The sequence below is a fragment of the Trachemys scripta genome, chromosome 4 (genome assembly GCF_013100865.1).
Source record: "Trachemys scripta elegans isolate TJP31775 chromosome 4, CAS_Tse_1.0, whole genome shotgun sequence".
NCBI classification, from domain to species: Eukaryota; Metazoa; Chordata; order Testudines; family Emydidae; genus Trachemys; species Trachemys scripta.
This window is the reverse complement of record NC_048301.1, coordinates 60,882,175-60,891,530: the sequence shown is the minus strand read 5'-3', so window position 1 is coordinate 60,891,530 and position 9,356 is coordinate 60,882,175.

Below are 9,356 nucleotides of genomic sequence, written 5' to 3'. Positions count from 1 at the left end.
TACTCCTGTTCTTCTTTTTGAGTTTGTTACACTGATTCAGTAGATGAGTGCCTAGCACAAATAGCTCCATGAGCTACAAAACACCAATAGCGCTTGACTTCCGATATCAAATAGTTGTAATCGGCTTAGTAGATAAGTTCATATGACTTTGTACGAATAAAAATGGCTTCCTTTTACATACTGGATTTCCAAGGGGGAGGAGGGTGGAAATTAATCTGATGGTGGAAGGAAAAGGGGTAAAACCTGAGAAGCAGGAGGCAAAGAGGGACTCTTGGCTGTGCCCATAGTGCTCTGACTGTTGGGGTTGTTGCTCCAGGTTTATTTAGAGAAAATGTCCCTAGGAATTTTTTAAAACATTGGTAAACAGGACTTCAGTTGCTCACCTTTCCTGCTACTTCATCCACTTCCTCCCTTTTCTATTACCATTGACTATGCTCCTAGGCTCAAAACTCCATTTCAGTTCTGACTCCTCCTTCTTCGCCCACATCCTCCTTTTAAGGTAATAAGGCTGGGTCACTTAGACATGCTAGTAAAAGACTGCACCTTGTTATACTTAATGGGCTACTCTCCACCAACTCCAGTGGCGACTGTTAAACTTGCTGAGGCCTGTCACATCCTCCTCTACACTCCAGTGAAAATCTGCCCTTTCCCCTTCTATCCCTATTGCTAATATCCTTATCCATGCTTTTGGCATCTCCCCTCTCTCCCGGCAAAATGCTGCTGCTAAAATCCTCCTCTGCCGCCACTACAGCACCCCTCGGAGTCCTTCAGTGCCTCTTCATTGCACTGCATTCAAGCTTTTGCCCTTACTTTCAAGACTTGGCACAATCATGCTGCCAACTAAATCTCCACTCTCATTTACTCCTACTCTGCCCAAGAAACCAACACGCTTCCCAAACTTCCCTCTCTATAATGCCGTTCCTCACCTCTCACCTGTAGCTTTGCACCGTCTCTAATGCTACCCCTTATTCTTGGAACAGAGCACCTCCCCCCGTTACTTTTCAGCTGTTCTACTTTTGAAAACCCACTTCTTCCATAGATCTTCCCTGTCTGTAGGAGCTGGATTTTATAATGTACTATGAGAATTAATGTGGGATTTAATTTCATCCTGTCAGCCACCCCTTTTGAATAGCAGAAAGGAATGACAGACCAGAACAATCCTTATGAGTGATTATGGTCACCCTTTTGTTTTAGAATAAGTTATAAAGCTACTATGGTTTCCTATATATATTACAAATTAGGAAGTAAGAGACAGGATTCTCTATTGTATCTATGTTAAGAAGATTAGAGGAATGTTGAGGGCCTGAAGCCCCAATGTGAATTGTTTTAGTTATAAGATTTAGCAAGGCTTGATTTACAATGTATTCTGCTGAATATACAATACTGCTGTCTGTATACCTTTGAAACTTTCTGTAAGAGATTGTTTGTGTGAATGAGGAATGCATGCATCAGAAAAAGATAAGGTGTGAAAGCCATCACAAATGTCCAGATGGTCAAGGAGAAGCGAGAGACTTGGAAAGACCAGGAGACAATCAGAAAACATCCATTGTATCTGATGTTAAAATATGTTAGCAGCATTGAGACCTCAGAGGTGAGGCAGGCACCCCCGAAGGCGAGACAACAAATAAGAGATAACAATGGGAAGCCCGACACTAACCATCAAATGATAACACCACTTAAGGACTAATGATTACAGGGTGACATTGCAAAATGCATGAACTCAAATAGGAATTTACAACTATAAAGCTGGGGTGTTTTGCCATGGAACTCTGGGTTCAGTCCTGCAAAGCCTCGGAGCATCGGATCATGACCGACAGAACCCAGCTCCACACTCGTGCTCAGTCTAACTGACCATTAGATTGACTCGAGCTACAACAGCCTGGTAACTATGAACATCACTGGCAAGACTATGTGTGTATGTCTAAAAAGTGTATGCTAACTGTGGTATTCTCAATAAATGCTGTCAAGTATCAGAGGGGTAGCCGTGTTAGTCTGAATCTGTAAAAAGCAACAGAGGGTCCTGTGGCACCTTTAAGACTAACAGAAGTATTGGGAGCATAAGCTTTCGTGGACTGCATCCGAAGAAGTGGGCTGCAGTCCACAAAAGCTTATGCTCCCAATACTTCTGTTAGTCTTAAAGGTGCCACGGGACCCTCTGTTGCTTTCAATAAATGCTGTGTATTTACCTTCCTCTATAAAGATCCTGTGTGCTTTGTATGAGCATAACATATCCTGATCACTTCATCTGCCTCTGCACTTCCAACTCCTTAATGGTCTCCCCCATGTTTTGCCTTGTCTGGGTTCCAGTGTAAACTCTTCAGGGCAGTGACATTGATTTATACCATGTTTTGTAAAATGCCATATGCATTTATAATGCCACATAGATTATGAACAATAAAACCCTACAGTCATTACTGGCAGGACCCAGGGTCAAACCAAAGACCTAGAGAACAGACCTTTTTAGACACCTGTGCCATCCTGGGAGGTTTTAATTTGCTGGTTTACACTTTTATACCATCAAATTATCAGAGCAAAAAGAATTAGCAATAATAATCCCAAAGAAAAATAAATATCTCCCACAAACACCTCCTCATGACACAGTGAATGCCTAAGAGGAAGTTTATGAACAGTATAATGTATTTCTGCAGAGAAAGAGAGAGAGAGAGAGAGAGAGAGAGAGGCCTGTCTATATCTTTTTAAAGGTACAAACTAAAAGAAACCCACTGTGCCACACAGCAAGGTGGGGAGCCATTTCACATATGGGTAAGAGCCATGGGATCACAAGACGTTACACAGAAGCCCACTGTGCTCTCCTATCAGACAACCTCAGATGGAGAAGACCCGCTCCCCTAAGCCATATTAGACAGAAAATGAACAATTCAGTGACGGAAAGAACATGCCAGGGAAAAGTGCACCTCCATTTTATGGACTGGTGTGCAAAGGGGAGAGAGGTGAGCGTTTGCCTTTGCCTTACCTGGATGTCTGCCTGTGCAAACAATCCGGTCAGGACAGCTCATTTCTCTTTTCTGTTTCATTATGTGCAGTTTAAATAATAAAAGGTTGGTATATGATCTGTTCAATGGGGGCAGTGCAATCTGCATATTCTCATACTCTGTGATGTATCTCTATTCCTACCTCATATGGTAAATGTTTAACCCCTTTTCTACGTCTGTGTGTGTCTCAGTAATAACCTTTTATAGTTTATCATGTGCTTCATCCTCAGCGTATGATCTACAATTTGTTTCCTAGTCATTTCTCTACCCAAAAAATATGGGAGTTTTGATACTGGCTCAAACCCCAAATCCATGTAGTCTATTATTCTGCCTGATGCAATGAACAATACTAGAAGGTGAAATATTGCCACAGCGCACCTAGGTAGTTGTGTGATCCTTTCTCACTTTCCCTCATCCCCCATTCAGTGCTTAAAGTGGGGGTGGAGAGGCACCACCAAGGGTCGCAGACCCAGCTAAAAATAATAATAATTGAGCTGGGTAACTGAGCAGTGCACTTTCCATCACTGTCTTACCAAAGCTGCCGCTCCCAGATTGATAGACCCACTTTTTTCAGACCACTTTAAGCACTGCCTCCACTTACCACTCCCATCACACACACCTCTGGATCTCATATTCTTGAGTGTGAAATGTAATTACCTATATCAACTTAGTTTGTATAATCAGAAATAACAGTGATCATAAAATTATCCAGGCTACAGTATTTGAACATGCTGGCCTCCTACTGCAGTGAATTCCCCTGGGGGACAGTGGGGTAAGACGTCTATTTATGTGTTCTAAATGTCCTAGCATTTACTTTCATCAAATTCCACCTTACCTTTGGTATTATGGGCGATAAGAAAAAAGAAAATTGACCAGTCCTTTCTTTAGATCCTTCATACCTTTGTGTGCCTCTGTTGAATCTTTCCCTAAATCTTGTATGCCTATATCACATCCATCACCGTGGTATCTTGAGTATTTCACACCGTTCTAAGGCATACTCAAAGATATAGTTATCTTTTTTCCTATCTACCATTTGGACTTTTACTTTGTTTCTGGCATTTTTGCAGGAAAATTGTTCAAAGAAATAGGTCAGTCAGATCTCTCCATAACCGAGTTACAACTTCATGGGCCAGCTGCCAAGATAGCTCTCTGACCTGTTCAAAGAGTGTCACTTACAGATGATTGAGGGAGAGGGGGCACAAGTGGGAAATTTGCAAGTTTTTTTTATTTTTCCCAAATTTTATTAAAATGTCACACATTATTGTGGATAGAAAGAAAAAGGTGCCTCTGAATCACCAATGCCTCTAGCCATCAGGGAATAGTGTCAATAATTACCAAAATTTATCATCAGTCAAAAATGGAGTTGGCAGATTAACATTTTACTGATTTTTTTTCCAATTTTTACAAATGAAATTTCATCAGAAATTCAAAATTTGAAAAATTTCAACTGGCTCTATTTTCACTTTTGTGGTTGACAGTTCCAGTGTTCCAGAGCATCACACCGGTCATTACCATGCAGAATGAGGTGTTCCCCAGGTAATCTAGGCCAGACCCCTAAAGAGTTTTGGAGATGAAGACCAAAATTTTACCAGGACCCAGTAATTCCATTGTGAGCCACTGAGTACAGCAGAGCCCTGGGATATTGTACTCTATGTTATCTCTGTTGCCAGACAGAAAGGCTGCTGTGTTCTAGACCAATTATACTTTTAATAGGGGCGTTGTTTCATCCATAGATACAGAAAACTACAGTCACAAAAGGGTAACAAGCCTTGTGGACAGGGAAGAAGCAGTAGATGTGGTCTATCTTGACTTTAGTAAGGTTTTGATACTGTTTTGCATGACATTCTCATAAACAAACTAGGGAAATACAGCTTAGATCAGCAGTTTTCAATCATCATTGCACCGCGACCCCTTTCTAACAACAAAAATTACTGCATGACCCTGTCAAGGCTGCTTCCCCACTTTGAACTTTAGGGTACAAATGTGGGGGCCTGCATGAAAACTTCTAAGCTTAACTACCAGCTTAGATCTGGTCCACTGCCACCACTCCCAAAACTAATTCCCTTCCCTGGGTAGCCTTGAGAGACTCTCCACCAATTCCCTGGTGAATACAGATCCAAACCCCTTGGATCTTAAAACAAGGAGAAATTAACCATCCCCCTCCTTCCTCCCACCAACTCCCGGTGGATCAAGATCCAACCCCCTTGGATCTAAAAACAAGGAAAAATCAATCAGGTTCTTAAAAAGAAGGCTTTTAATTAAAGAAAAAGGTAAAAATCCTCTCTGTAAAATCAGGCTAGAAAAATAACTTTACAGGGTAATCAAACTTAAAGAGCTCAGAGGACCCCCCTCTAGTCTTTGTTTATCTCTGTTTGCTGTACTTTGAACCTCTCTGGCAAAAGGTACATTTACAAGTTGAGAAAACAAAGATAAACTAACACGCCTTGCCTGGCTGTTTATTTACAAGTTCGAAATATGAAAGACTTGTTCAGAAAGATGTGGAGAACCTGGATTGATGTCTGGTCCCTCTCAGTCCCGAGAGCGAACACACTCCCAAACAAAGAGCTCAAACAAAAGCCTCCTCCCCCCGCCCCCCAAGATTTGAAAGTATCTTGTCCCCTTATTGGTTCTTTGGGTCAGGTGTCAGCCAGGTTACCTGAGCTTCTTAACCCTTTACAGGTAAAACGATTTTGGAGTCTCTGGCCAGGAGGGATTTTATAGTACTGTACACAGGACAGCGGTTACCCTTCCCTTTATAGTTATGACAGATCCCAAGGTGGGGAGCTGAAGCCTGAGCCCGCCCAAGCCCCACCGCCGCAGGTGGTGGACCAAAGCAGAAGCCCAAAGAATTCAGCCTCTGGCAGGGGGCCTGTAACCTGAGCCCCACTGCCCAGGGCTGAAGCCTGAGGCCCATCGCCCGGGCCTGAAGCCCCTGGGCAGTGGGGCTCGCACTTCAGCCCTGGGCCCCAGCAAGTCTAATCCCAGCCCTGGAAACCCCATTAAAACAGAGTCGCAACCCACTTCTGGGTCCGACCCACAGTTTGAGAATCACTGTCCTAAATAGAGCTACTATAAAGCTGGTGCATAACGGGTTGGAAAAACATTCCCAGAGAGTAGTTATCAGAGGTTCACAGTCAAGCTCAAAGGACATCTCAAGTGGGGTCTGGTTCTGTTCAATATCTTCATCAATGATTTAGATAATGGCACAGAGAGAACACTTATAAAGTTTGTGGATGACACAAAGCTGGGAGGGGTTGCAAGTGCTTTGGAGGATGGGATTAAAATTTAAATTGTCTGGACAAACTGGAGAAATGGGCTAAGAAAACAGGATGGAATTCAATAAGAACAAAGGCAAAGTACTCCACTTAGGAAGGAAGAAACAGTTGCACACATAAATGGGAAATAACTGCCTAGGAAGGAGTACTGTGGAGAAAAATCTGTGGGTCAGAGTGGATCATAAGCAAAATGAGTGAACAGTGTAACACTGTGGCAAAAAAAAAAAAGGAAACATCATTCTGGGATGTATTAGCAGAGTGTTGTAAGCAAGACCCGAGAAGTAATTCTTTTGCTCTACTCCATGCCGATGAGGCCTCAACTGGAGTGTTCTGCCCAGTTTGGGGAGACAATTTCAGGAAAGATGTAGAGATATTGGAGAAAGTCCAGAGAAGAGCAACAAAAATGATTAAAGGTCGAGAAAACATGACTTATGAGGGAAGAGCGTAGGACCTTAAAGAGATGATATGCGGAAGAAAGGAAGATAAACATTCACTGTGCAATAACCTCCTGGAATTGTCTTTTCATTCAGCCATTCATAGAGCTCAGGTTAACATTCTGATGAGTTTAACTAGCAAATCAAGAATAAAAACTACCTACAGCTGACTCTGATTAGGAGTTCTCAATGTACAGCTGGTAGGAGGCAACAGTGCCTTCCCCCAAATGCACTTTTGGTTGGGTGGGAAGGGAAGGGAAGCAGCAAAGGGGACAGAGGCCAAGTCTGCTGAGGGCAGCAGCGCTCATAGCACTCCATCTTCTCACCTCTCTTCCCCTGCTGGCTGCTGAGCAGCTTTAGCTGATAGGTTCAACAGAAGGAAGCTTCAGCTGTAGCCTTCCTCTCAGCAGGAGAGGAGTCACTACTTCCTGCACTAGGCAGGCAGGAGCCTTCAGCTCTGGGTCCAGCTGGCTCAGCCCTTCTTGTGCTGGCCTGGAGGGTCTGCACAGCAAGAGGGTCCTGGCTAGGGCATGAGGTAGGTGCCCTTTTTGGAAGAGTACTGTCTTTTCTTTTCCCCTCGGGGGCAGGCACAAGGTCAGGGCAGAAGAAGGGGGACAGATACAGGAGAGGACAGGCACAAGGGGAAGGAACAAAGGCACTAGAAGGCAGCTATGAGAGGAATTTGGGGGACAGGGATAGATGACGGAACGATTTGAGAGGGAGAAGAGACGGGGCAAGAGGTGGCTTGAGGGGAGAGAATGGGGGCTTGGGGGATACTGAGGTGAGTTTGGGAGAAGAAAGTGGGGAGACTAGGAGAAGGAGACTTTTGGAGAAGGAGGTGAAAGGTGACTAGGGGGAGAAGGAGGAGACCCTGGAAGAGTTTGTGGGAAGCAGTGGAGTCTGGGTCCAGCTCTACACTACAAACTTACACCTCTATAACTATGTCACTCAGGGGTGTGAAAAATCCACCTCCGCCCCAAGCGACACAGTTATACCAACCTAGCCCCCCATGTGGACAGCCCTATGTCAATGGGAGAAGCTGTCTTTACACTAGCTCTAGCACTACCTTTCTTTAATAGGATAATGAGTCTTGTGGATAAGGGAGAAGCTGTGGATGTGGTATACCTAGACTTTAGTAAGGCATTTGATACAGTCTTGCATGATATTCTTATCGATAAACTAGGCAAATACAATTTAGATGGGGTTACTATAAGGTGGGTGCATAACTGGCTGGATAACTGTACTCAGAGAGTTGTTGTTAATGGTTCCCAATCCTGCTAGAAAGGCATAACAAGTGGGGTTCTGCAGGGGTCTGTTTTGGGACCGGCTCTGTTCAATATCTTCATTAACGACTTAGATACTGGCATAGAAAGTACGCTTATTAAGTTTGCAGATGATACCAAACTGGGAGTGATCACAACTGCTTTGGAGGACAGGGTCATAATTCAAAATGATCTGGACAAATTAGAGAAATGGTCTGAGGTAAACAGGATGAAGTTTAACAAAGACAAATGCAAAGTGCTCCACTTAGGAAGGAAAAATCAGTTTCACACATACAGAATGGGAAGAGACTATCTAGGAAGGAGTACGGCAGAAAGGGATCTAGGGGTTATAGTGGACCACAAGCTAAATATGAATCAACAGTGTGATGCTGTTGCAAAAAAAGCAAACGTGATTCTGGGATGTATTAACAGGTGTGTTGTGAGCAAGACACGAGAAGTCATTCTTCCGCTCTACTCCGCTATGGTTAGGCCTCAGCTGGAGTATTGTGTCCAGTTCTGGGCACCGCATTTCAAGAAAGATGTGGAGAAATTGCAGAGGGTCCAGAGAAGAGCAACAAGAATGATTAAAGGTCTTGAGAACATGACCTATGAAGGAAGGCTGAAAGAATTGGGTTTGTTTAGTTTGGAAAAGAGAAGACTGAGAGGAGACAAGATAGCAGTTTTCAGGTATCTAAAAGGGTGTCATAAGGAGGAGGGAGAAAACTTGTTCACCTTAGCCTCTAAGGATAGAACAAGAAGCAATGGGCTTAAACTGCAGGAAGGGAGGTTTAGGTTGGGCATTAGGAAAAAGTTACTAACTGTCAGGGTGGTTAAACACTGGAATAAATTGCCTAGGGAGGTTGTGGAATCTCCATTTCTGGAGATATTTAAGAGTAGGTTAGATAAATGTCTATCAGGGATGGTCTAGGCAGTATTTGGTCCTGCCATGAGGGCAGGGGACTGGACTCTATGACCTCTCAAGTCCCTTCCAGTCCTAGAATCTATAAGGCTTAGCCCCTGCGCTTCCTCATCAGTGACTTCAGCTCTATTAATCCTCGAACAAAACCAAGGGCTCTCAATTCAGTCCAATCAGCTCTGTCTTTAAATATTAGAGAAGGGAGAGGAGGGGCAGGGGAGAGAAGGGGAGGGGAGGGGAGGGTCAAATGGTGTCCAGGGTTCTTTAAACAGAGTCCACACCACCAGGTAACACCACCAGTCTCCATCCTCTCTCATTTTCACTGGGACTTGGCATCTCATCCCCCTGCTTAGAAAGTGAGGTTCAGTTTAGGGTGACACTTTCTACCAGCCAGCTCTTCTACAATTATTGGATACAAATTATCTGTACCTGTTGATCAAATATTGTCTAACTTTAGAAGCTGCTGTTTAACATCC